Source organism: Taeniopygia guttata, chromosome 1A (genome assembly GCF_048771995.1).
Source record: "Taeniopygia guttata chromosome 1A, bTaeGut7.mat, whole genome shotgun sequence".
NCBI lineage: Eukaryota > Metazoa > Chordata > Aves > Passeriformes > Estrildidae > Taeniopygia > Taeniopygia guttata.
Genome location: NC_133025.1, coordinates 63,971,161 through 63,997,717, shown reverse-complemented (window position 1 = coordinate 63,997,717; position 26,557 = coordinate 63,971,161). Strand labels below are relative to the sequence as shown.

General features: G+C 52.7%; 4 long non-coding RNA genes across 6 annotated transcripts; 1 reads left to right on the top strand and 3 right to left on the bottom strand.

Annotated features, from left to right (window-relative positions):
- The first annotated feature begins 1,594 nt into the window (after positions 1 to 1,594).
- On the top strand, positions 1,595 to 22,350 carry LOC115493453 (uncharacterized). 3 transcript variants are annotated; one of them, XR_012053682.1, is made up of 8 exons: positions 1,595 to 2,397; positions 6,531 to 6,620; positions 8,688 to 8,792; positions 10,011 to 10,080; positions 12,492 to 12,596; positions 13,815 to 13,884; positions 16,304 to 16,408; positions 17,542 to 22,350. It is a non-coding gene; the product is annotated as an uncharacterized lncRNA (long non-coding RNA). The 3 variants fall into 3 exon arrangements; XR_012053681.1 differs by lacking the exon at positions 1,595 to 2,397 and adding an exon at positions 2,444 to 5,975; XR_012053683.1 differs by lacking the exons at positions 8,688 to 8,792; positions 10,011 to 10,080 and having other exon boundaries at positions 1,604 to 2,397.
- LOC140682247 (uncharacterized) lies at positions 6,041 to 7,851 on the bottom strand. The gene is made up of 2 exons (XR_012053686.1): positions 7,175 to 7,851; positions 6,041 to 7,124 (listed from the first exon to the last, which is right to left on the bottom strand). It is a non-coding gene; the product is annotated as an uncharacterized lncRNA (long non-coding RNA).
- On the bottom strand, positions 8,332 to 12,246 carry LOC115493454 (uncharacterized). The gene is made up of 3 exons (XR_012053685.1): positions 12,118 to 12,246; positions 9,984 to 10,100; positions 8,332 to 8,449 (listed from the first exon to the last, which is right to left on the bottom strand). It is a non-coding gene; the product is annotated as an uncharacterized lncRNA (long non-coding RNA).
- Positions 12,840 to 23,142, bottom strand: LOC140682246 (uncharacterized). The gene is made up of 4 exons (XR_012053684.1): positions 22,687 to 23,142; positions 17,519 to 22,323; positions 15,929 to 16,065; positions 12,840 to 13,904 (listed from the first exon to the last, which is right to left on the bottom strand). It is a non-coding gene; the product is annotated as an uncharacterized lncRNA (long non-coding RNA).
- Between the last annotated feature and the right edge of the window lie 3,415 nt (positions 23,143 to 26,557).

Genomic DNA, 26,557 nt, shown 5'->3' with positions numbered 1-26,557 from the left:
ACCCAACATTTGTAAGGTGTCCTACACCACTGAGGGAACATTGGCACAACGGAGAGAGAGTCCCATCATTGATGGGCTCTTGGGTAACACTGTTAATGGGTTCCAGTGAGGTTTGGCAGGGTGTTCCTGGAAGGTGCTGCAAGGTGAGCAGCAGGACTCTGAACTCTACAACAGCTCAGGTAGCGTGTAATGCTTTTAAACAAAAACTGATTTCAAACATTGCTGCTTTCATAAACCTTACACATAGACACTACTACTGGGCCTTTAATATTTAGCAAAATACTTTCAGATGAGTGGATAGAAATTGTCTGAGAGGAATTGTTCCATCCTTAGACTTCATCTTGTCACAATTGAATAAGCAAATTGATTCCTTTTATACAATCATAGAATCTCCTGAGCTGGAAGAGACACATCAGTATCATAGAGCCCAACTCATGGCCCTGCACAGACACCCAAAATCCCACCCTCTGCCTGAGAGTGTCCCCCAAATAGTCTTGGAGCTCTGGCAGCCTTGAGGCTGTGACCATTCCCTGGGGAGCCTGTTCAGTGCCCAACACCCTCTGAGGGAAGAACCTTTTCTAGATCTTCAGCCTGACCCTGCCCTGGCCCAGATCCATTCTCCTGGGTCTTGTCTCTGGTCACCAGAGAGGAAAGATCAGTGTCTGCCCCCCTCTTCCCTTGTGCTTTATATACACTTGATTTGCCAGGTCGTCAAGAATTTCAAGAATACTTTTTTTTTAAATCTGAAAATGCAGTTCCAGTATCAGATGCTGTTTTCAGTATCATTGAAGAGATGATAAACCCCTCATCAAACACAAAGCCAGGTGAGGTCAGTGTTGTTTCAGCAAGCTACAGTCACTTCTAAAGCTTTGCTCTGGACAGCTCTGGGCTGCCCACACTTCATTCTCCATGGAATTTGTGTTCCAGCCCCTCTGGTGGTCAGGATGCCCGTTCTGCTGGGGGCAGCAATGCACACAGGCTGACTCCTAGGAAAATTGTTGCAGGAAGAGCTGCTTCTCCTCTTTTGGGCTCCTGCTAGTTTCATTTGCAGATTTCTGTTGGATTCGTGGATTGCTGCTTGTGGAGCTGGAGGAGCCAGCAAAGAGTTGTTTCTTACCTTCTGTCTCTCTGTTACTCATGACCACTTAGATCTTTGTGACAGTGCTCCTTTATGAACCCCCAGCTGTGGAACTTTTTAAATCACAGCAGTTTTCAGGGCTGCCTTGCTTGTGGTTTATTTCAGTAATTTACTGCCTGCTCCTAGATTGTCTTTAAAAAACCCAAAACAGGTTTCTCGAAGTGTAACCTTTCCTGTCCTGCTTTTGATGACAGCAATGATTCACAGTAATGGGAAGACAAATGGTCTAGAACACCCAAACTTTTCAACCAATTGTGCTATTGCCATGGTATGCATTCCTCCAGCTGAGCCTGATGTGATTCCTGCTCATGTAAGGAGGTTTTCTCTTGCTCACATTTTACATAAAATATGCAGCATCTTCTGATTTGTAACACTGCTCTTTGTGATTTCCAGATCCGCACTGACACATCTCTGAGGTTCATGCTGAAGAGGTTTCTGCAACTAATTACTTTTTCACCCTCACAGAAATTTTACTGAAAGCATTCTTGTCCACTGGAAAAGGAACTGGAGTTTGCTTTTTCTTGATTTTCAAGGGTTAATTACACAACATTCGAGATCAATACACAAGACTGATCACCTGAAACTGGGCACCTGAAACGCTCCCAAGCACTGGGGTGGATTGGTCACTTCTTAAACGACCTTCTGCTTTTTGGGGGGTTGAAACCAGAAACTTCAGGACACAGAAACTTTGGAGCAGAAACTTTGCAGCAGAGCCAAGACAGGACAGGATCTCTTCCATCAGTTCAGCAGCAGGTTCAGTGTGCAGGGCTTTTCCTGGTGTTTTCAGACACTGTGGGAAGAGCCAGGGATGGGACAGCCAAGGTCAGAAGTTTGACTGTTTAGGGGGTACAATTTGGGAGCATTTTGTACTTCAGCTGCTCTGGATTAGGAATCCTTTGGGCACTGAATCTCTCCTGTCCTTTTTAGGAAGGGAATTTAAACATGAGGAGAAAGGTTCAGGTAGGGATTTGACAGCTAAAAATAGTTTGTGCAGCGCGTTGTCCCAGGACTGAACATGGTGTCACACCGAAGCTCGAGGCCAAAACAGTTTTGCTCTCTGGGGTATTTAACAATCAGGATACTTCAGGCAGCTGAAAGCCAGGACAGCTTTGACAGCCCAGCTGCAATAGATGGTCAGAAGAGCAAACATTTGCAAGGTAATGAGTGCGGCGGGGCGGAGCGGGGCGGGCACCGAGCGGAGCGGCGCGGGCGGGACGGCGGCGGGGGCTGCCCGGAGGCTCCGCGCGGTTCGGCCGCAGGTAAGGGAAGTTCGCGGGAGCCGCTCCGAGACCGCTCGGAGCCGCCTGCGGCACCTCGGTGTCCCGGCGGGATGAGCCCCGCCGTGTCCCTGTCCCCGTGCCCGCCACATCCCCCAGCCTCTGTCCCCTGCGTGTCCCTGTCCCCGTGCCCGCCACATCCCCCAGCCTCTGTCCCCTGCATGTCCCTGTCCCCGCTCCGTGTCCCTGTCCCCGCTCCGTGTCCCAGCCCCTGCTCCCCCTGCATGTCCCTGTCCCCCTGCCACCTCCCAGCGCTTCCAGCACTCCCGACCTTCTGTGCCTTATTTCTGTGCTGAACCTGACGTAACTTTTCGGGAAGTTTTGGGGAGAGGTTGGCGATCTCCGGTTTAATCTTTTCGGGCTCTGGTAGGAAGCTTCAGGCGCTGGTGCTGTGAAACTGCAGTTATGAGTTTTATCTAGAGCTAACAAATGTGGTTTGATTTAAGGCCTGGGGTTCTTACATCCTGTAATTATTTTCCCGAGGTCTGTTTCTGTTGGAGCCGTGACTTCCAACAGCTGCAGTCGCTGTTCTTGCTCAGGCCGGGGCTGGGTGCAGCTGGAGCTGTGAAAAGGCGCTTTGCACCTCGGAGGCTGTTTCTGGGGGAAGGGCCGCTTTGGTGTTGGGGCTGTGCTGTAACACGTGTGTGCTCCTCGTGGGAGTGAGCAGCACAGGGAAGAGTTTCAGGCCGGGCTCGGCTGTGCCTGAGCCTTGAGAGGCTCTGCAGCTCTCCTGGTTCTGGCCCGAGCACAGCCACTGCCGCAGCCCCGTGTGTAGCTCTGTGTGACTGCACTGGCAGCTCATTGAGCAATACAAGTGTCGCTGCATTCCAAAAGTAAACAGCAGAAATGGGCCACGGAGTGGGAATATTCTCATGCTTACACCGTGGAGCTTTGGGCAGGGAGATGGCCCAGAGTGTCAGCTCGGGATTTATTGCCTCTGTTAAAGGGAGCAGCTCTATCTTGAGGCTTTACATTTGTGGAGGATGTAAGTAGAGGTTTCAGTAAAACTGGTGTCTCAGTGAGGCAGCATGGCAGGTTGGTTTGAGAAGCATTCTGGAAAGTAGGATAGCAGAAATCTGCTTGAACTCTCAGTTCCAAGTGCAGCAAAGATTTTGGCCTCTTAATTTCTTCACATCACTAAGAAATGAGGAGCCAGAGCACTCCCTACTTGAGCTTAGTACCCATCCAGTGGAGTTTAGGATTTAGCACAGCTTCGTGAGAAGCTGTATCAGAGATCAGCTGCTGGCAGTGACAGTGACTGTCAGGGGAGTGCTGTGGTGCTCACACATGAGGATTGATGTTCCCATGCCAGGAGGGTGAAGTTGGTGTTTCTCTCCTCCCTGAAGGGAGCCCCACCTGGCTGTGAGGGGGGCCCTGAGGAGCAGGTTCCCTCTTTGGCAGCCCATCTCCTGCCTTGAGCCCTGGGATTTCATCCATGTGCTGCATCTGGTGCAAGAGTTGTGCTGAGGAAGGCTGAAGTTGGTTTGTGCTGGGCCCTTGTGTCTGCAGCGGGTCCAGGCTCTGCCTGTCCCTGACCCGCAGGGAGGAGCGCCTTGAAAGCAGGGCTGTCCCATGGGGCAGGGATCCGTGGTGAAAATCATCTTTTTTCCTCTTAGCTGCGAGTCCTGTTTCCATGTGGGTTGTGCTGCCAGGGCAGTGTGACACACGCTGCAGGAAGGAGCTGGTGCCGCTGGAAATGGCAGTGGAGCTGCACGGGGAGGCTTTGCCTGTGAGCCCCGGCCCAGGAGGTCATTGTTGGCATTCCTGCCATGACAGCCATTCCCGGGAGCCTGAGGCTCCCAGGTGGGGCTGCCGGCCTGGCAGGTCCCGTTGGTCCCTGGTGAGGAGCAGGACAAAGTCTGGTCACTGCTCAGGGCCCAGCTCAGGGTGGCCTGAGGACAGGCAGAGCTGTGTGTGATGGGCTGCTCGGTGCAGCGTCCTTTAGGAGGTTTAGTCTCTTTAATCCATCCAGGTGGGGCTCCTGCGATGTTTCTTTCCCCACCTGGAGGAACACTTTCAGTGGAGTGGAAATCCTTCCCCTGCAGAGCTTTGAAACCAGCAAAGGTTTAGTCACTTTCTTGTGCTGCGATTGCATCAAACCGGCCTTTGGCTTGCTGAGCACAAGGGAGTTGTGGGAACTCCTTTGAGGAACTGACTGATTTCCTTTGTTGTGCTTTGTGTGTGTTTTTCTGGGAAGGTGGAGGCAGCACAGAGAGGAGACCAGATCCCCAGTCTGGGACAGATGTTCCAAAAACATATCCCTGACTCCCGAGGTGGTTCAAAAGGAGTGCAAAAACCCCCAAATGCCTCCTCTGAATGGGGAGTCTGTTTTGCAGTAGGTTTCAACAGAGACAGGAGGAGCCATATATTAGGCAGGATTTAGGTGGGTGATAAAGCATCCTGTGGTGTGAGGGGTGGTCAGTAAAGCTCCTGTCCCACTGCTGAATTTGCATGCCCTTCCTCAAGGAGGTGCTGGTAACTTTTGCCTCAGCTGGTAAATGGTGATGTGCAAGTGAGGTTGGTGTATCTGAGACAGCTTCTTCTCGTACTTACCCTGGTGACTGTCAGGGCTTCAAAGCAGAACTGAAGTTATGTGGCTGCTTTAAAGTGTGCAATTATGATCTGGCCCATTTCTGCCTGGCCAAACCACATCTCTAAACTTACAGAAGCAAGGAACAGATTTATTGGAAGGTTCAGGCAAGTTTTGTGTTGTTCACTCCTCTTGAGTGGAATGTTTGCATGCAGCTGTGCATTAAGGATACATAAAACCACTTAATACCTTCATAACTAAACCTGCTTAATACCTTCCTGTACTTGTCTTTGTACATGTACTTCCTCTATACATTCTCTGTGCTGACAGAGCTGATACTTCTGCAGAGAGCTCCTCACCAGAGCTGCTGGCTGGGGGGAATTGTTTGTGGTGAGGTGAGGATGCTCCTATTCCCTTCTCTGCCTCTGCCTCATTAAGCAGTGCAAGTTGTGTCAAGGAGCAGCACCAGAGGCCACTTCAGCAGTGTCTGGCTTGTGGTGTTTGAGGGGAGATAAAAATAACAAACCCAGTGACTTTAAGCAGCACTTTGCTTACATTTTGATGGTAATCCCTATTCCAGCAGGCACAGAGTTGTAACTCTTGCATGAATAAATCCCCTTGCCACATGGTACCTGTGCACAAAAGGCTCTGAGGTCCGGTGTGCTGATGCAGAAGTTAGTTTGCACTTGCATCTCTCTTTATAGGCTTTTCCCCTAAATATTAGTGGAGAACTGATGGCTGAGACTGGAGCGGCTGCTGCAGCACCTGAACTCCAAAGTGGAGAACTCTGTGCTGCCAGCAGCTGTCAAATTGTGTCACAGATGGGAAAATCTGATAACCACTAGTGTGAATCAGCATCTTTGAAATCCGGCAGTTCTCATGGCTCCAAGTGCGATGGATTTGGGAGAAGAACTTTGTTTTCTTGCTTTGTTTGAGACACATCAAAACAAGAGGAAAGTATTAGGGGCTGGTCTTCCCTGCCTCATCTCAGACTGATCAGGTCTGATGCAAAAGCACAGGGAAAAGCAGGGTATGTTTTACATGTCAGTGTAGAATTAACCCCAGATAGTTCATGGGCACTGCAGTGGTTGTGAAGGGAGACACAACAGACACAATTTAGGGTTGGTAACAGAAAAAGAACTGTAAAAATAACTCTAAAATAACTGTAAAAGTATACAAACTGCCAAACAACCAACCCCCCAACCTCCTCATTCTCCAGTCTTTCTGTTGTTGTGCTCTGTTATGGAGGACAGAAACAAGAACACACATCAGCACCAGAATCTGTTTTGGGGATGAGGGAGGGCAGTTCCTTTCCTTGGTCCTTTGGGAGGCAGAGGGTGTGGGAACAGGAGCTTTGCCCATTGCCTTGGGGGAGTCCCTGATGCCCCAAAGCCCCACACAGCAAATGTTTGTTGTTTAACATCCCAAGGATGTTAAAAGATGCCAAGCCAGGAATGGGAATGGGCCATGGAGCAGGGATGGTGCCCAGCAGAGGGGTGACCATCCAGAGGGTCCCACCAGCCCATCCCTGCTGCCCAGGTTTGGGATGAGCAGGCTGGTGACTGTCCCTGTGTTTGCTCCACAGGATGAAGAAGCCAGTCCTGCTGAGGAAGATGAGGAGATGTGAAAGGATGGAGACAGCAGCCTCCAAAGGCTGGGGAAGGCACAGAGCCAGGTAGGAGATGTTGCCTTTCAAGGAGAGGAACTTGTCTGTCCCATTGGAATTTGGGGTGTGGGGCCAATGGAACAAAGGGGTTGAGTTCATTTTCTTACTCAGGTTCTCATGTGCCTTGAAGAGATTCGTATAAAGGTCATTATCCCTGATGGAATCTTTGAAAAATGGGGGTTGAAGCTTTCTGAAGTAGCCCAAACCTGTCTGCACTTACCAAATGCAGCCCCTGTTCTGGTGTACAGTTGGAATGAGACCTCAGCTGCTGTTACTTGCCAGCTCCCAAATTGTGTAGCTGAGGGTGTGCAGCCCTGAAGGGCCAGGCTGTGGTTAAACAGCCTGAGGTAGCAGAGAGCTGGAGTCATTTCCTAGCAGGGAACTTGACTTGGAAGTTGCATTCCAAACTTTTGTCCACATTTATTTTATCTCCCACATGGAGTTGCCTATAAAGAAGCTGAGGTGGGGTGTTCCTAACAAAAGAATATCCAAATTCGTTGGTCCTAAAGGCACCTCCACTCATACTTAAAATTCAAGAATGAGTGGAGGTGCCTTTAGGACACTTCCTATTCTGTAGCACATGAATGGAATTTAAATGGAATATCCAAATCCTGACAAGCTTGTATGAACTCTAAAGCCTCTGCAAGTGTTTTACAGACAGGGAGAGGGACAAGAGTTTGGAGTCTCTCCCCTAAAGTGGCTGCTGGTTTCTTTGACCAGGAATAGGAATGATTGTGTATTCCCTGGGGCTGTCCCTATGGAGAAAGGTTTATTTATCTGCCTTGGGCTTATTCAGGAAATGATGGAAACTGATTTCATTGAAATGCCAGGGCTGCCAAATGCTTTCCCCAGCCAGAGCTCAGAGCCAGCCCTGAGGGAAGGGGTTTAATACCCATTATCCCAATCCCTTGAGGCAGCAGAACTGGAGTACTTGCACCCAAACATGACCAAGGTACTAAGTACTGGCAGGAGGCAAATCCAGGGATTGGGCATTAAGAGTTTGCACCACTCCTGTGATCCCAGACCTGGAGCTGTGCTTTAGAACTCCCAGGAGATGCTGTCTCACTCAAACCCCATTTAAAGCCCAGCATCCCTCCTGCTCCCTTGGAATTACTGTTGCTTCTATTGCTGCTCTATCACAATATCATTATGATTATTATTGTGAATTCCCACTCTTTCTTCCATAGCCCTTTGCTTCCCAGGGGTGGTGCTTTAGGAAAGCCCCTCCAGCCTGGGAAGGTGCTTTTGGCTCTGCCTGGGAAGGTGCTTTTGGCTCTGGACATATTCCCAGTTCCTGGGGACAGCAGGGCCCATGCTGTCCCCAGCAGATGAGGCAGAGGTGCCTTCCCTCCCTCTGGCATCTCTGGGGGTCTGAGGGAGTTCTTTGTCATTCCAGGGCAGAGTAAGTTCTGGTCCCACTAAAAGCAGGAGGAATCATTTTATCCTTGTTTTGGACACGTATTTCGTGTTTTCTCTCTTTGCTGACACCGTGGTGGTGAAGCAGCAGCTCCCAACCTTGTCAGTGCTGCTCCCTGGAATAGTTTATATTTGTAGAACACTGAATTCCCTGCTGGAATCCCAGTCACAGCCCCCCAGATCAATGTGCAGTTTAAGGTCTTACACCCTGACCTGGACAATTTCCTGTCTCCAGACAGGGGAAAACCCAGCCTGGCTTGAAGCCAGAATCCAGAATGGGGGAAAGTGAGGCAGCACATTCAGCCCAGCCTGGGGTTGGCAAAGGGGGTGTTCCTTGTTGGATGACACCCATGTGGAACAGATCCTTCCCCTCCTTTGTCCAAAGTCCAATGGCAAAGCATGGAATGACTCACAAGCAGGGCCTGAAATGAAAATGGGTCTGTTAAAATTAGGCAAAGAATGCATTGAGAAAAAATGGGCATCCTTTTGTGTGTGGAAAAAAATGCTGGGAAAAATATTGGAAAATGGCACTTTTATTCGACGCCACATCTCATTTTTTATGGATAAAACCCCATAGTGAGCAATCAGAACAGAAGTGGGAAACCCAGGAGCCTTTGCCTTCCAGAGTGGACTTAATTTCCATTTTCTCTTCTCTTTCAGGACAGGAAGAAACACTTAACTCATCCCATCTTTGCCCAGAGCCTTGGTGTTTGAGCAGCCAAACCGAACAAGCTCCAGAACTGCTGGTCCTGCCCATGGTGTGGGGTGAGTCCCCAGAGTGTCCCAAATGCAGAGGGATGTGCCCTGGTCCCTGCAGTCCCCAAGGCCTGGGACACAGCCCTGTCCAAAGGGGCCTTTGGCTCCTTGTCAGGAAGGTGGCAGCAGCCCCAGGGCAGGTGGGGGCTGAGAGCTGGGGCAGTGTCTGAGCCTCAGCCAGGCCAGGGCAGGGTTTATCTGCAGGGGCTTGGCCCCACACGCTGAGTTCCAGCAGGATCAGGGTGGCAGATGCTGCATTTTGTGCATCCTGGGAGTTTCTGTCCCCCCTGGAGATTTCCTGCTGGGATGTGGCAGCACAGGGAGCAGAATTAAACCTGCCCCTCCCCTGGGCATTGCTGGCCTTTGTGCCTCTCTTGTGCCATCAGAGCAGGGGAATTTGCTGCTGTCACTGCCACTGCCACCCCAGCTGGGGGCTGTGTCCTCCTGGCAGCCCTGGCCAGCCCCACACACGAGCTCCAGAGGTGCCTCTGTGCCCTGCTGGGAGTGTTTGCTGGGAATGTGCCCCATCCCTGGAGGATCCTTTTGTTCCAGAGTGGCCAGACAGAGCTTTTGGGCTTGGCAGCTTCAGAGTTTGAAGGCAGAAGTCACTGAAAGGGAGGAGGACAAGGAGGTTTGGCAGAGTGGTGCTGCCAGACCCCACCTGACAGTCTGTGCTTTGTGTGTGAGGTCGTTGTGGATTTGCACTGCAGGGAATGAATGTCCCCTTCCCAGTTCAGCCCAGCAGATCCCAAGGGCTCTTCCAGGAATATTTATCCTTCACTTCCCTTTGTGACAACTTAATCCCCACCCTGCCATGAGCAATTCCTTGATTTCTCCTGGAGAAAACCTCATGGCAGAGGCAGTTTGCAAAGGAGCCCTGAGTTGTGTTTGGAGCAGAGGATGCTGAGAGCTTCACCTGCCTGTGCTGCCTAGCCTGGCACTATCCCCATGGAGCAGCCTGGGCAGATGGGATTAGATGGAGCAAAATCCCTTCATGGAAGAGGTTCTCTCCTGTGCAGATCAGGCAGGGGGCAGGAAGTGAACTTTGGAAATCAGCAGATTTCCCCCAGAAAGCATCACTCACCTCATCCTGAATGACACGACCTGTGCCCACTGCTCAGGATTCACCCACCCAAAACCAAGAGCAAAGATTGGTTTGGGTTTCAGGACTTGAAATAACTCTGAAACAGAATCAATCACCTTTTTCTTCTTCTTTCTTTCTTTCAGATGCTGGACTTGCCTCTGTGGACATGTGTGCTGAGCTCTCACTGCAGGGAACTCTCAGGCCTTGATGGTTGTGAGTTCATGTTCTTCTCTCTGGGGAATTGGAAATAATTATTAATTAATTGCAGAAGAGTTTCCTCAAAGCTTTCCCCTTTCTCCCAGCATGTGGAACAAGGGCAGAGAGAGGGAGCAGAGGAGCAGCTGGGGCTGGAGAGAGGCACTGTGGGCAAAGGGACCTCCCTGGTGCCACCAGGGCACCTGTGGGGAACTAAATGGACACTGAGGGCAAAGTGCAGGCAATTGCTGGCAGAGCTGGGGGAAGATCTGACTTCAGCTACAGGGAACAAGCATGGGGATAATTTTGAGGAAAAGCTGAGGTGATGTTTAGGGGAGAGAAGGAGTCAATATTTTACAGAAAGGAAAATTCTGGGGGTAAAACTTGATGTAATCTGTAGGGGACAGAATGGATATTTTGGGGTAAAAATGAGGTACTCAGAAATGGATCGGTGAGGAAAATTCTGGAAGCACAACCTGACCAAATCTCTAGAGCAGAAAACAAACATTCTGAGGGAAAAATGAGGTGATGAATAGCGAGTGTGTAAGGAAAATTTGGGGGGTAAATCTGAGATAATCTCTAGGGGAGAGCACAAACATAGTAAGGTAGTATGAGGGAATCAGTTATGGGCAGGTAGGGAAATTTTGGGGGGTAAAAATAATAATAAATTATCTGTAGTCAGAAAATGAACATTTTGAGGTAAAAAATGAGGTCATTAGTAGTAGGCAGATGGAAAATTGGGGGGGCAAATCCTGAGAAAAGCTACATGGTAGAAAATCAATACTGAAGTTAAAATGAGGGCATCAGTAGTGGACAGGTAGAGGAGTTTTGGGGGCTAAATTTGAAATAATCTAAAGGTTGACAATTAATATTTTTAGTTAGAAATGAGGTAATAAGTTGTAGATAAGTAAAGAAAATTTTGCAGGTAAAACTTGAGTAAATCTCTAGGGAGAGAGTGAACCCTGACAAACTGAGGCAGTCAAGGAAATTTTTGGGGGTATGACTTGGGAAAATCTGTAGGACAGAGAATGGACATATTGAGGTAAAAAGGAGATGATTGGGAGTGGACAGGCAGGGAGAATTTGGGGGCCAAACCGGATATAATGTGTCAGAACAAGAAATGATTTTGAGAAGAACTCTGATGTGATGTGTAAGGGGCAGAATGAACATTTTGGGGATAAGACAGACATAACTTGTGTGGGTTTGGTTTTCAAATCTAGTTAGTGTATAGGGGACAAAATGGACATTTTGGTCATAAAATAGGAGTTACCCTGTAGAGGAAAGAATGCATATTTTGAGGTAAAAAGGAGGTAATCAGAACTGGGCAGGTAGGGAACATATTGGGGGGGTGGAGGTGGGAAAGTGAGGTAATGTCCAGAGTAGAGAATGAATGCTTGCTTGTAAAAAATGAGGAAAGCAGAAGTGAACAGGGATTTGGCAGTAGGAGTTTGCACCACTCCTGTGATCCCAGACCTGGAGCTGTGCTTTAGAACTCCCAGGAGATGCTGTCTCACTCAAACCCCATTTAAAGCCCAGCATCCCTCCTGTTCCCTTGGAATTACTGTTGCTTCCATCGCTGCTCTATCACAATATCATTATGATTATTATTGTGAATTCCCACTCTTTCTTCCATAGCCCTTTGCTTCCCAGGGGTGGTGCTTTAGGAAAGCCCCTCCAGCCTGGGAAGGTGCTTTTGGCTCTGGACATATTCCCAGTTCCTGGGGACAGCAGGGCCCATGCTGTCCCCAGCAGATGAGGCAGAGGTTTCTTCCCTCCCTCTGGCATCTCTGGGGGTCTGAGGGGGTTCTTTGTCATTCCAGGGCAGAGTAAGTTCTGGTCCCACTAAAAGCAGGAGGAATCATTTTATCCTTGTTTTTGGACATGTATTTTGTGTTTTCTCTCTTTTGCTGACACCGTGGTGGTGAAGCAGCAGCTCCCAACCTTGTCAGTGCTGCTCCCTGGAATAGTTTATATTTGTAGAACAATGAATTCCCTGCTGGAATCCCAGTCACAGCCCCCCAGCTCAATGTGCAGTTTAAGGTCTTACACCCTGACCTGGACAATTTCCTGTCTCCAGGCTGGGGTTGGCAAAGGGGGTGTTCCTTGTTGGATGACACCCCTGTGGAACAGATCCTTCCCCTCCTTTGTCCAAAGTCCCAATGGCAAAGCATGGAATGACTCACAAGCAGGATCTGAAATGAAAATGGGTCTGTTAAAATTAGGCAAAGAATGCATTGAGAAAAAATGGGCATCCTTTTGTGTATGAAAAAATTGTAGGGAAAAATATTGGAAAATGGCACTTTTATTTGGTGCCACCTCTCATTTTTTATGGACAAAACCCCGTAGTGAGCAATCAGAACAGAAGTGGGAAACCCAGGAGCCTTTGCCTTCCACAGTGGACTTAATTTCCATTTTCTCTTCTCTTTCAGGACAGGAAAAAACACTTAACTCATCCCATCTTTGCCCAGAGCCTTGGTGTTTGAGCAGCCAAACCCAACAAGCTCCAGAACTGCTGGTCCTGCCCATGGTGTGGGGTGAGTCCCCAGAGTGCCCCAAATGCAGAGGGATCTGCCCTGGTCCCTGCAGTCCCCAAGGCCTGGGACACAGCCCTGTCCAAAGGGGCCTTTGGCTCCTTGTCAGGAAGGTGGCAGCAGCCCCAGGGCAGGTGGGAGCTGAGAGCTGGGGCAGTGTCTGAGCCTCAGCCAGGCCAGGGCAGGGTTTATCTGCAGGGGCTTGGCCCCACACACTGAATTCCAGCAGGATCAGGGTGGCAGATGCTGCATTTTGTGCATCCTGGGAGTTTCTGTCCCCCCTGGAGATTTCCTGCTGGGATGTGGCAGCACAGGGAGCAGAATTAAACCTGCCCCTTCCCTGGGCATTGCTGGCCTTTGTGCCTCTCTTGTGCCATCAGAGCAGGGGAATTTGCTGCTGTCACTGCCACTGCCACCCCAGCTGGGGGCTGTGTCCTCCTGGCAGCCCTGGCCAGCCCCACACACGAGCTCCAGAGGTGCCTCTGTGCCCTGCTGGGAGTGTTTGCTGGGAATGTGCCCCCTCCCTGGAGGATCCTTTTGTTCCAGAGTGGCCAGACAGAGCTTTTGGGCTTGGCAGCTTCAGAGTTTGAAGGCAGAAGTCACTGAAAGGGAGGAGGACAAGGAGGTTTGGCAGAGTGGTGCTGCCAGACCCCACCTGACAGTCTGTGCTTTGTGTGTGAGGTCGTTGTGGATTTGCACTGCAGGGAATGAATGTCCCCTTCCCAGTTCAGCCCAGCAGATCCCAAGGGCTCTTCCAGGAATATTTATCCTTCACTTCCCTTTGTGACAACTTAATCCCCACCCTGCCATGAGCAATTCCTTGATTTCTCCTGGAGAAAACCTCATGGCAGAGGCAGTTTGCAAAGGAGCCCCGAGTTGTGTTTGGAGCAGAGGATGCTGAGAGCTTCACCTGCCTGTGCTGCCCAGCCTGGCACGATCCCCATGGAGCAGCCTGGGCAGATGGGATTAGATGGAGCAAAATCCCTTCATGGAAGAGGTTCTCTCCTGTGCAGATCAGGCAGGGGGCAGGAAGTGAACTTTGGAAATCAGCAGATTTCCCCCAGAAAGCATCACTCACCTCATCCTGAATGACACGACCTGTGCCCACTGCGCAGGATTCACCCACCCAAAACCAAGAGCAAAGATTGGTTTGGGTTTCAGGACTTGAAATAACTCTGAAACAGAATCAATCACCTTTTTCTTCTTCTTTCTTTCTTTCAGATGCTGGACTTGCCTCTGTGGACATGTGTGCTGAGCTCTCACTGCAGGGAACTCTCAGGCCTTGATGGTTGTGAGTTCATGTTCTTCTCTCTGGGGAATTGGAAATAATTATTAATTAATTGCAGAAGAGTTTCCTCAAAGCTTTCCCCTTTCTCCCAGCATGTGGAACAAGGGCAGAGAGAGGGAGCAGAGGAGCAGCTGGGGCTGGAGAGAGGCACTGTGGGCAAAGGGACCTCCCTGGTGCCACCAGGGCACCTGTGGGGAACTAAATGGACACTGAGGGCAAAGTGCAGGCAATTGCTGGCAGAGCTGGGGGAAGATCTGACTTCAGCTACAGGGAACAAGCATGGGGATAATTTTGAGGAAAAGCTGAGGTGATGTTTAGGGGAGAGAAGGAGTCAATATTTTACAGAAAGGAAAATTCTGGGGGTAAAACTTGATGTAATCTGTAGGGGACAGAATGGATATTTTGGGGTAAAAATGAGGTACTCAGAAATGGATCGGTGAGGAAAATTCTGGAAGCACAACCTGACCAAATCTCTAGAGCAGAAAACAAACATTCTGAGGGAAAAATGAGGTGATGAATAGCGAGTGTGTAAGGAAAATTTGGGGGGTAAATCTGAGATAATCTCTAGGGGAGAGCACAAACATAGTAAGGTAGTATGAGGGAATCAGTTATGGGCAGGTAGGGAAATTTTGGGGGGTAAAAATAATAATAAATTATCTGTAGTCAGAAAATGAACATTTTGAGGTAAAAAATGAGGTCATTAGTAGTAGGCAGATGGAAAATTGGGGGGGCAAATCCTGAGAAAAGCTACATGGTAGAAAATCAATACTGAAGTTAAAATGAGGGCATCAGTAGTGGACAGGTAGAGGAGTTTTGGGGGCTAAATTTGAAATAATCTAAAGGTTGACAATTAATATTTTTAGTTAGAAATGAGGTAATAAGTTGTAGATAAGTAAAGAAAATTTTGCAGGTAAAACTTGAGTAAATCTCTAGGGAGAGAGTGAACCCTGACAAACTGAGGCAGTCAAGGAAATTTTTGGGGGTATGACTTGGGAAAATCTGTAGGACAGAGAATGGACATATTGAGGTAAAAAGGAGATGATTGGGAGTGGACAGGCAGGGAGAATTTGGGGGCCAAACCGGATATAATGTGTCAGAACAAGAAATGATTTTGAGAAGAACTCTGATGTGATGTGTAAGGGGCAGAATGAACATTTTGGGGATAAGACAGACATAACTTGTGTGGGTTTGGTTTTCAAATCTAGTTAGTGTATAGGGGACAAAATGGACATTTTAGTCATAAAATAGGAGTTACCCTGTAGAGGAAAGAATGCATGTTTTGAGGTAAAAAGAAGGTAATCAGAATTGGACAGGTAGGGAACATATGGGGGGGGGGGAGGGGGGGAGGTGGGGAAAGTGAGGTAATGTCCAGAGTAGAGAATGAATGCTTGCTTGTAAAAAATGAGGAAAGCAGAAGTGAACAGGGATTGGGCAGTGGAGTTTGCACCACTCCTGTGATCCCAGACCTGGAGCTGTGCTTTAGAACTCCCAGGAGATGCTGTCTCACTCAAACCCCATTTAAAGCCCAGCATCCCTCCTGTTCCCTTGGAATTACTGTTGCTTCCATTGCTGCTCTATCACAATATCATTATGATTATTATTGTGAATTCCCACTCTTTCTTCCATAGCCCTTTGCTTCCCAGGGGTGGTGCTTTAGGAAAGCCCCTCCAGCCTGGGAAGGTGCTTTTGGCTCTGGACATATTCCCAGTTCCTGGGGACAGCAGGGCCCATGCTGTCCCCAGCAGATGAGGCAGAGGTGCCTTCCCTCCCTCTGGCATCTCTGGGGGTCTGAGGGGGTTCTTTGTCATTCCAGGGCAGAGTAAGTTCTGGTCCCACTAAAAGCAGGAGGAATCATTTTATCCTTGTTTTTGGACATGTATTTTGTGTTTTCTCTCTTTGCTGACACCGTGGTGGTGAAGCAGCAGCTCCCAACCTTGTCAGTGCTGCTCCCTGGAATAGTTTATATTTGTAGAACAATGAATTCCCTGCTGGAATCCCAATCACAGCCCCCCAGATCAATGTGCTGTTTAAGGTCTTACACCCTGACCTGGACAATTTCCTGTCTCCAGGCTGGGGTTGGCAAAGGGGGTGTTCCTTGTTGGATGACACCCCTGTGGAACAGATCCTTCCCCTCCTTTGTCCAAAGTCCCAATGGCAAAGCATGGAATGACTCACAAGCAGGGCCTGAAATGAAAATGGGTCTGTTAAAATTAGGCAAAGAATGCATTGAGAAAAAATGGGCATCCTTTTGTGTATGAAAAAAAATGTAGGGAAAAATATTGGAAAATGGCACTTTTATTTGGTGCCACCTCTCATTTTTTATGGACAAAACCCCGTAGTGAGCAATCAGAACAGAAGTGGGAAACCCAGGAGCCTTTGCCTTCCACAGTGGACTTAATTTCCATTTTCTCTTCTCTTTCAGGACAGGAAAAAACACTTAACTCATCCCATCTTTGCCAAGAGCCTTGGTGTTTGAGCAGCCAAACCCAACAAGCTCCAGAACTGCTGGTCCTGCCCATGGTGTGGGGTGAGTCCCCAGAGTGCCCCAAATGCAGAGGGATCTGCCCTGGTCCCTGCAATCCCCAAGGCCTGGGACACAGCCCTGTCCAAAGGGGCCTTTGGCTCCTTGTCAGGAAGGTGGCAGCAGCCCCAGGGCAGGTGGGAGCTGAGAGCTGGGGCAGTGTCTGAGCCTCAGCCAGGCCAGGGCAGGGTTTATCTGCAGGGGCTTGGCCCCACACGCTGAGTTTCAGCAGGATCAGGGTGGCAGATGCTGCATTTTGTGCATCCTGGGAGTTTCTGTCCCCCCTGGAGATTTCCTGCTGGGATGTGGCAGCACAGGGAGCAGAATTAAACCTGCCCCTCCCCTGGGCATTGCTGGCCTTTGTGCCTCTCTTGTGCCATCAGAGCAGGGGAATTTGCTGCCGTCACTGCCACTGCTGGGAGTGTTTGCTGGGAATGTGCCCCCTCCCTGGAGGATCCTTTTGTTCCATAGTGGCCAGACAGAGCTTTTGGGCTTGGCAGCTTCAGAGTTTGAAGGCAGAAGTCACTGAAAGGGAGGAGGACAAGGAGGTTTGGCAGAGTGGTGCTGCCAGACCCCACCTGACAGTCTGTGCTTTGTGTGTGAGGTCGTTGTGGATTTGCACTGCAGGGAATGAATGTCCCCTTCCCAGTTCAGCCCAGCAGATCCCAGGGCTCTTCCAGGAATATTTATCCTTCACTTCCCTTTGTGACAACTTAATCCCCACCCTGCCATGAGCAATTCCTTGATTTCTCCTGGAGAAAACCTCATGGCAGAGGCAGTTTGCAAAGGAGCCCAGAGTTGTGTTTGGAGCAGAGGATGCTGAGAGCTTCACCTGCCTGTGCTGCCTAGCCTGGCACTATCCCCATGGAGCAGCCTGGGCAGATGGGATTAGATGGAGAAAAATCCCTTCATGGAAGAGGTTCTCTCCTGTGCAGATCAGGCAGGGGGCAGGAAGTGAACTTTGGAAATCAGCAGATTTCCCCCAGAAAGCATCACTCACCTCATCCTGAATGACACGACCTGTGCCCACTGCTCAGGATTCACCCACCCAAAACCAAGAGCAAAGATTGGTTTGGGTTTCAGGACTTGAAATAACTCTGAAACAGAATCAATCACCTTTTTCTTCTTCTTTCTTTCAGATGCTGGACTTGCCTCTGTGGACATGTGTGCTGAGCTCTCACTGCAGGGAACTGTCAGGCCTTGATGGTTGTGAGTTCATGTTCTTCTCTCTGGGGAATTGGAAATAATTATTAATTAATTGCAGAAGAGTTTCCTCAAAGCTTTCCCCTTTCTCCCAGCATGTGGAACAAGGGCAGAGAGAGGGAGCAGAGGAGCAGCTGGGGCTGGAGAGAGGCACTGTGGGCAAAGGGACCTCCCTGGTGCCACCAGGGCACCTGTGGGGAACTAAATGGACACTGAGGGCAAAGTGCAGGCAATTGCTGGCAGAGCTGGGGGAAGATCTGACTTCAGCTACAGGGAATAAGCATGGGGATAATTTTGAGGAAAAGCTGAGGTGATGTTTAGGGGAGAGAAGGAGTCAATATTTTACAGAAAGGAAAATTCTGGGGGTAAAACTTGATGTAATCTGTAGGGGACAGAATGGATATTTTGGGGTAAAAATGAGGTACTCAGAAGTGGATCAGTGAGGAAAATTCTGGAAGCACAACCTGACCAAATCTCTAGAGCAGAAAACAAAACATTTTGAGGGAAAAATGAGGTGATGAATTGCGAGTGTGTAAGGAAAATTTGGGGGTTAAATCTGAGATAATCTCTAGGGGAGAGCACAAACATAGTAAGGTAGTATGAGGGAATCAGTTATGGGCAGGTAGGGAAATTTTGGGGGGTAAAAATAATAAGACATTATCTGTAGTCAGAAAATGAACATTTTGAGGTAAAAAATGAGGTCATTAGTAGTAGGCAGATGGAAAATTGGGGGGGCAAATCCTGAGAAAAGCTACATGGTAGAAAATTAATACTGAAGTTAAAATGAGGGCATCAGTAGTGGATAGGTAGAGGAGTTTTGGGGGCTAAGTTTGAAATAATCTAAAGGTTGACAATTAATATTTTTAATTAGAAATGAGGTAATAAGTTGTAGATAAGTAAGGAAAATTTTGCAGGTAAAACTTGAGTAAATCTCTAGGGAGAGAGTGAACCCTGACAAACTGAGGCAGTCAAGGAAATTTTTGGGGGTATGACTTGGGAAAATCTGTAGGACAGAGAATGGACATATTGAGGTAAAAAGGAGATGATTGGGAGTGGACAGGCAGGGAGAATTTGGGGGCCAAACCGGATATAATGTGTCAGAACAAGAAATGATTTTGAGAAGAACTCTGATGTGATGCGTAAGGGGCACAATGAACATTTTGGGGATAAGACAGACATAACTTGTGTGGGTTTGGTTTTCAAATCTAGTTAGTGTATAGGGGACAAAATGGACATTTTAGTCATAAAATAGGAGTTACCCTGTAGAGGAAAGAATGCATATTTTGAGGTAAAAAGGAGGTAATCAGAACTGGGCAGGTAGGGAACATATTGGGGGGGAAAAAGTGAGGTAATGTCCAGAGTAGAAAATGAATGCTTGCTTGTAAAAAATGAGGAAAGCAGAAGTGAACAGACAGGGAAAATGTGGAGGGGAAATGTTAAATAATCCCCAGGGAACATAATGAAAACATAGGTGATCACTTGTGGACACATAATGAGAATTTTGGGTGTAGAAAGCATTATTTTATCCAGGATGGAGAATTAATATTTTGAGGTGAACAAGAGATAACTAGTAGTAGACAGGTAGGGAAAATCTTGGGGGTAAAACTTGAAATAATCTGTAGGGCAGGGAATTAATATCTCAAGGGAAAAATGAAATAATCAGTAGTGGACAGAAAAGGGAAATTTTGAGTAAGCCTTTAGGTAATCTCTAGGTGAAAGAAGAAACATTTTAAGATAAAATGAGTTGATCAGTAGTGGACATCAAGGGACAACTTGGGGGCAAAACCTGAGATAATTTGTAAGGGTAAGAAGTACTTTGGAGAAAAAGATCTGACGTAATTTGTACGGGCCACATGAAGATTTTGGGGATAAAACAGACAGAACCTGTGTGGTTTCTGGTTTTAAAAATCTAGGTAATATATTGGGGAGAAAATGGACACTTTGGTCATAAAATCAGAGTTAACATGCATGTGAAAGAATTAGTATTTTGGAGGTCAACTGAGGCAGTCAGTAGTGCACAGGAAGGGAAAATGTTGGGGGAAAAATGCAATGGCAGCTCAAGGTGAAGAAATGACTGGAGGGAAACTCAGGACTCACCTTGTCCTCCTTCCTGGGCAGAGCCCGCAGGAAAGGGAGGAGAGGCCCCGGTGGGATGAGGCTGGAGAGGGACAGGAGAAAGGCAGAGGGACCTCCCTGTGCCACCAGGGCACCTGTGACACAAGGGACACTCTGAGGGAAGGTGGAGGTGAGGAGTGGGCAGTCTGGGGCAAAATCTGAGCTCATCTGCAGGGGAATAAGTAGGGGATATTTTGGAGGGGAAAGCTCAGGTGATAAATTAACCAAGCTTGGCCCAAGTTGTATTTGCACAAAGTGGGACCAGAGGTGAAGGTTAATCCAAAGCCAACCCTGCTCAACCTCTAAATTCCAGAATAAATTCTACAAGCTGCCCATGGAGGGACTAAAATTAGATAAAAACAAAACCAAGAGCATACCAGAAGGATCCTGGGAATCCCATCATAGTGTTGTCACAGCCTTTTTAACAGATCTTTAAGATCTTCATTTCTCTGTCAGGATCATCCACTCCATGGGCGATGGGATTTGTTTGGATTTGAGCTCCCTTCCCAGTGGCCCTGACACTGCTCAGGAGCTGGCAGGAAAAGCAGAGTCAGAGCTCCTGGCAGGGCCAGGGTGTTTTCCCCCAGAGCTGCTGCCCACCAGGCTGGCTAGGAGAGATCTGCCTTGGCTTTACAGGGAATGTTTTCAGTGACTCAGGAGATTCCAGCAGCCTCGTGTCCCGGCGCTTCCCGGGCAGCCGAGCTGCTCTCCCGCCCCTCCTGCTCCCAAGCCCCTGCCGAGCTGAGGGGAATTTGTCCTGCCAACAGCAGGGGAAGGACCCTGGGGCTTGGATTGTCCCTCTGGGGGATGTTGGGATTTACATCATTCCATGCATTTGGCTGCTGGAATTTCCCAGCCCAGGGGCTTTAGCTGACAGGGCAGCACAGGGATTGTTCTCGGTGTGGCACCCAGATCTCAGGGTCAGTATCAGATTTTCTGTTTCAGATGAATTATACCCACAGCCCCAAATTCCCTGCTGAATTCCTGCTGGAATAACTCAACAGTGCCTTGTGGAGTCTGGACATTCCCATGCAGAGCTGCCATTGAACAGCAGCTGCGGCAGGAACCAGCAGAGGTTCCAGGACAAGGACAGGTTTGTATTCCATAGAATTTGCTGTTTATAAACCTCATCCCCCAGCCCCACTGATGTCCCTGGGGGACACTTGACAGAGTTCCCTGGAATTCAGCTGATTTCATCCCCCTGAGCTCGGGCTCCAGTTGAAATTTTAAAGCAGGAGAAGGTGATGGCTCCTGGCCCGTGCTGAGGCAGCCCCTGTGCCCAGGGGAGGACATCTCTCCCTGCAGGAGCTGACTCCATCTCAGAGCCTCGGGAGTGCCTCTGCAGGTTCTTTTCCCTCAGGAAAGGGATGCACATCCCTGCTTCCAGCACACCTCCAGTGGGACCCACCTGTGAAAGTTTTCCATCAGTTCTGTGGTTCCAGCTGGCTCCCTGGAACACTCCAAACTTCATCCAAACAAAACTTCACCGGATTCTTACCTTTTATTTACAGGCCTCCCTGAGGGCATTGCTTGGGGTTTCATTTCTGGGGGAAGATCCCCCTGGCTTTAACGCTGCTGAAGGATGATGTCCTCGGCTGGGAGGGAAGGGGTTTGGGGGGCTGGGACACACCTGGGGGTGTGCAGGAGCTCCGGGAGGTCGGCACCGGGAATTGCTGCCTGAGCCCCTCCTCAAACGCACCGCGCTGACATTCCCAGGTAAGGCCAGATGTTCCAGCTGTTCCTCGGTAATTCTGGGCTGCGGGCGGGGCCTGTCCGGGCTGAAGCAGCTCCGGAGCCCGTCAGAGCAGCCCCTGGCCGAGGAGCCGCGGGCAGCCCTCGATCCACGTCCATCCCAGCGCTGCCCATCCCGGGATGCGGGTGTGGCAGGACACTGAGGCTCAGCTCCTCCCCGCAAACACCGAGGGCAGGAGGTGCTGGGTCCCTTCCTGGGCTCCCGGCCTCCTCCTGCTCCGCATTCCCAGCCAGCTGGGACCACTGAGGAAACACCAAGGAACATTCCCGGCAGGGAGTGGGAGTCACCAAGGGCTCCGTGCAGCTCCGGGCCAGGAAAGTGGCCCCAGCCCCAGCACCTGCAGGGATTTTGGGCTGTGAACACTCACCTGCAGGAAACGCCCCTCTGCAGGTGGGACCAGCCCTGACACGCTCCTGAAGAACTCTGGCCACGGACCAAGTGAACCCTCAGGGCTTGTCCTGCTCATTTCTCCTTGGAAAGGGACATGGAATGAGCACCTTTACAGCTGTTGGGTAAATCCTGGAAAGGGCAGGAAACTAAGGTTATTGAAGAGTCTTGTGCTGTCCTGTGAGACACCAGCCAGTCCTGCTCTAGAGCCGGTCTAGGGGCTGGTGTGCAGAGCAGGACTAGCAGGAAGGAAGGAGCTACATTGACATAGGAATTCCCTTGCTGGCAGCAGCCACCCCATCCCAGGCAGGACCTTCCTCATGAGCCTGAGATTGCCCAGGTGCTTGGAGCAGGGTGCTGACAAGGCCAAGATGCTGAATTCAGTCCCCACGTGGGCCAATCACTCATCACCGTTTGACTCGATGATCCTCGTGGCCCTTCCCAAATCGGAACCTCCTGTGCTCTGAAAATAAAGAACAAACACCTCTCACCGGCTTTTTAAACCTCCGTGTTCTTCCACTGGGGGGTGCGAGCCACAGAGGAAGGGGGACGGGAGGGAGAGCATCGAGTCTCCCCCGGCAGGTGTCGGGTGAGCGGCTGGAGCAGGACCGAGCCCGGCGGGGCCCCGGTCCCGCACCGGGCGCGGTCCGGACTCGGCCCCAGCGCCCGCCCCGGAGCGGCTCCTCCCGCCCGCCGCGATCCCAGTCCCCCATCCCAGCCCAAATCCCGCATCCCGCCTGCCGAGGAGAAGCGGCTCCGCCCGGGACCCCCGGCAGACACCGGCAGGACCCGGATCCAGATCTCCGGGCCCCGGTGCCGGCCCCACCTCAGCGCCCCGAGCTCCGCGCAGCGCTCCGAGCGGCGCTCCCGCCGCGCCCCGGGCCGATCATTCCCGCATGGAGCGGAGCGGGCGCGGATCCGCCGGGATTTATGGGCGGGGCCGGCCCGGCACAGGTGTGAGGGGCGGGGCCGCACAGGTGTGAGGGGCGGGGCCGCACAGGTGTGAGGGGCGGGGCCGCACAGGTGCGCGGGGCCCCAGAGCGCCTGCGCGGGGCGGGGCTGAGGGGATTTAAACCGCGGCGGGGCCCGGCGGCGCCATTTGCTCCTCGGCGCTCGGGGCGGGTGGTTGCGGCCGGGCCGGGCTCTATATCTCTTTTCCTCTATATTTCTTTTACGTTTCTTTTCTTTTGTATTTCTTTTTCTTTATACCTCTCTTTTCTCCCCTCCCTTCCTCCCCTCCCCCACCCCCTACACCCTCCCCCCCCCTACCCCCCCCCCTCCCTCTCCCCCCTAGCCCTCCCCTCCCTCCCCCCCGGGCGGGTCCCCCCTACCCCCCATCCCCCTACACACCCCAACCCTACCGCACCCCTCCGTCCTCTCCTGCTTCCCTTCCTTCTCCCGCACCGTGGTTCCTCCTGGTACCTCTCCATGATACCTTTCCCCAAAACCGCCTTCAATCCTTCCCCTCCTTCTTCCCTGCTGCCATTCCCCGAGTCCCCTCCCCTGGTGCCCTGCACACCCCGACCTCCCCCCGCCTGCCCTCTGTCCTTGTCACCGTCCCCTTGACCGCCCCCTCCGCTCCCCTGTTCTCGTTCTCCATCCCCCGCTCTCTCTCGTTCTCTCCCGCAGCCGCGGGGTTGGGGGTGCCGGAGAATAAAGCCCAGAGGGCCGGAGCCCGGCGCCCCCCGCCCTCGCTGGAGTCCCCCCGACACGGGGCCGGACCCGCCCGGCGGGTCCCCCCATTGCAGTGCAATACACGGCCCGACACTGCCGGGGTGCGGCTGTCCCGACATCACACTGGGGGGTCGGGCTGGGGTCAGGGAGGGCCGGGGGGAGTGGGGTGGGGGTGGGTTAGGGGGGGCTCCCTCCTTAGGAGGGGGTCCCGGGGGGGGTGGGGGGGGGTCAGGGAGGGCCCCCTCCGGAGGGGGGGCCCCGGGGGGGTCGGGGTGGGCCCCCTCCGGAGGAGGGGGTCCGGGGGAGGGGGGGGGGGGCGGAGGGGGGGCGTTCCCCCCTCCAGGCCCCGCCCTCTCTCCCGGACTCCCTCCTCTGGACGGGGCTCGGCCCGGCCCCGCCCGGGGACCCTCCTCCGGACCGGGGCCCGGGGGGTGGGGGGGGGGAGGGTGGGGGGGGGGGGGAGGGTGGGGTGGGGGGGGGGTGGGAGGGGGAACAGAGGGGGTCACGTCACTCTGTGCGCGGACAGAAATCGCAAACGAACGAACGCACCGCACCTCTCTCCCTCCCACCCCCCCCCCCCTCCCACCCCCCCCCCCCCCTCCCCCCCTCCCACCCCCCCCCCCGGGTCCCGGTCCGGAGGAGGGGGTCCCGGGGAGGGGGCGGGGCCTGGAGGGGGGAACTCCCCCCTCCGCCCCCCCCCCTCCCCCGGACCCCCCCCTCCGGAGGGGGCCCTCCCTGACCCCCCCCCCTCCCGGGACCCCCTCCTAAGGAGGGAGCCCCCCCTAACCCACCCCCACCCCACTCCCCCCGGCCCTCCCTGACCCCAGCCCGACCCCCCAGTGTGATGTCGGGACAGCCGCACCCCGGCAGTGTCGGGCCGTGTATTACACTGCAATGGGGGGACCCGCCGGGCGGGTCCGGCCCCGTGTCGGGGGGACTCCAGCGAGGGCGGGGGGCGCCGGGCTCCGGCCCTCTGGGCTTTATTCTCCGGCACCCCCAACCCCGCGGCTGCGGGAGAGAACGAGAGAGAAGGAAGGGGAGAGAGGAGATGGGGGGTGAGGAGAGGTAGAGAGGGGGGTCGGGGTGAGGAGAGCAGCGGGAGGGGAAAGGCCAGGTGGGGGAAGAGGGAGAGTGGACAGAAGAGGAGGAAAGGGGAATAGAAGGGGATAGCGGGGTACGGACAGGAGAGGAAGGAGTGGGGGGGGTCGGGTTCGGGGAGAGAGGAGGGAAGGGTTTCGGGGGGAGAGGGAAGGGGGAGAAAGGAAGAGAAAGAAAGGGAACACGGGGAGAAGGAAGGAGGGGTAGAGAGGAGCACAGGAGAGGAGACCGAAGCACCCGAGCCTCACCCGCCGAGCCCCCACAGGAGCTCCGCCCGCACCGCGCTCTGAGAGAGCAAATGGCGGCCGAAGGGATTGCCGGGACTTAAATAACCTCGGCCCCGCCCCGCGCAGCCGCCCTGGGGCCCCGCGCACCTGAGCCCCGGCCCGGCACACCTGAGCCCCGGCCCGGCACACCTGAGCCCCGGCCCCGCCCCGGCCCCGCACCTGAGCCCCGGCCCCGCCCACCGAGCCCCGGCCCCGCCCCAGCCCCGCACCTGAGCCCCGGCCCCGCCCCTGATGCTGCGGCCCCGCCCCGGCCCGGCCCCGCCCCCCGAGCTTTGGCCCCGCCCACCGAGCCCCGCCCTGCCGGGCCCGGGGCCGCGCCCGCCGCCGCGTTCCCGCCCCTCACGGCGGGGCCGAACCGGGGCCGGGACCTTCGGGCTCGGGTCCCGCCCGTGGCCGCGGGGTCCCGGGGCCGAGCACCGGGCGGGGTCGGCGCCGGGACGGGCCCGGGCTCGCCGCTCCGGGCCGGGCGCTGGGGCCGAGCCCGGCGCTGCCGCTCCCGCTCCGGCTGCGGCCCCGCCGCGGCTCCGGGACCCCCCGGACCCGCCGGGCCCGCAGAGCCGGGGCAGTGTGTGTGAATTCCTCATCCAGCCTGGGCAGAAAATCCTCACGGAGAAACCCCGGAAATAAAGGATATGGGGCCGGGCCGGGGGTCGGGGCACGGGCAGTGTTCTGCTCTAAATGAAAAACCCCTCGGGAAAAATAAACCCGTGGGACAGCTCATTTCCAGCCCTGGACCGGCTTCTGTGTGACCGCCTGCGGTTCCAGCCGCTCCCACGGGACTTTCAGCCTCTGGGTCTCTGATGAAGTGTCAGGGGCTGAGCACGACAGGAAATAATGGGAAAACTCTCGGGATCAGGCAGTGTCCCCAAGAGCTGGCGGTGCCCAGCATTCCTGGCTGGAATTTGGGCATCCCAGCAGGGACCTTCCGTAGTGTCCCCATGGAGCTGACACTGTCCAGCATCCCTGCCCAGGGTTTGGGGGTTCCAGCACAGCCCCCCAGCACATCCCGCTGCTTCCTCAAGTCCCCTTTAACCGGGATCATTTTTTGGGCTGGGGGCACCCAAACCCAGCAGAATTTGCTTTCACCAGCTTTGGGGGATCTCCCCTCTCCCCTCCTCACTGAATTCCTGCTCCCAAATCCCAGCCTGAGGCTCAGCTCCCCTTCCCTCAATCCCTCTGAGGGACTGGACTCGGATTTCCCAATCCAGCAGGGCAGCGGCGCTGTTTCTCCTCACTGTGTATCCTGATTGCAGGAACTGCTTAAGGAATAATTCAAAGAAATTCAGAGAATGAAGAGACACCAAGGAAGAGCTGCCAGCTCCAACCAAGGGCTGCTCAAACCCCTTCTCAATTATTTGCTTTAATTAATGCAAATGAACCAGTCCAGACCACATCGATATGGTTTTATTCTTTTTAATGAAATTATAAACACTGCAGAATATAAAAGAACACTTTGAACCCCAAAACTCTTCTAGGAGATAGACAGGGCAGGGCTGCACTGCACCCCCAAAGTGAGGATTGGGAGAACCGGGAGAAAAGAAAATGCAGACTGAGATTCCTGGGAGATTGGTGCAGCTTCTGCCAGCCAGAACAATCCCGGGTCTGAGCACGCCTGCGGGATGTCATCAATGTCCTCCT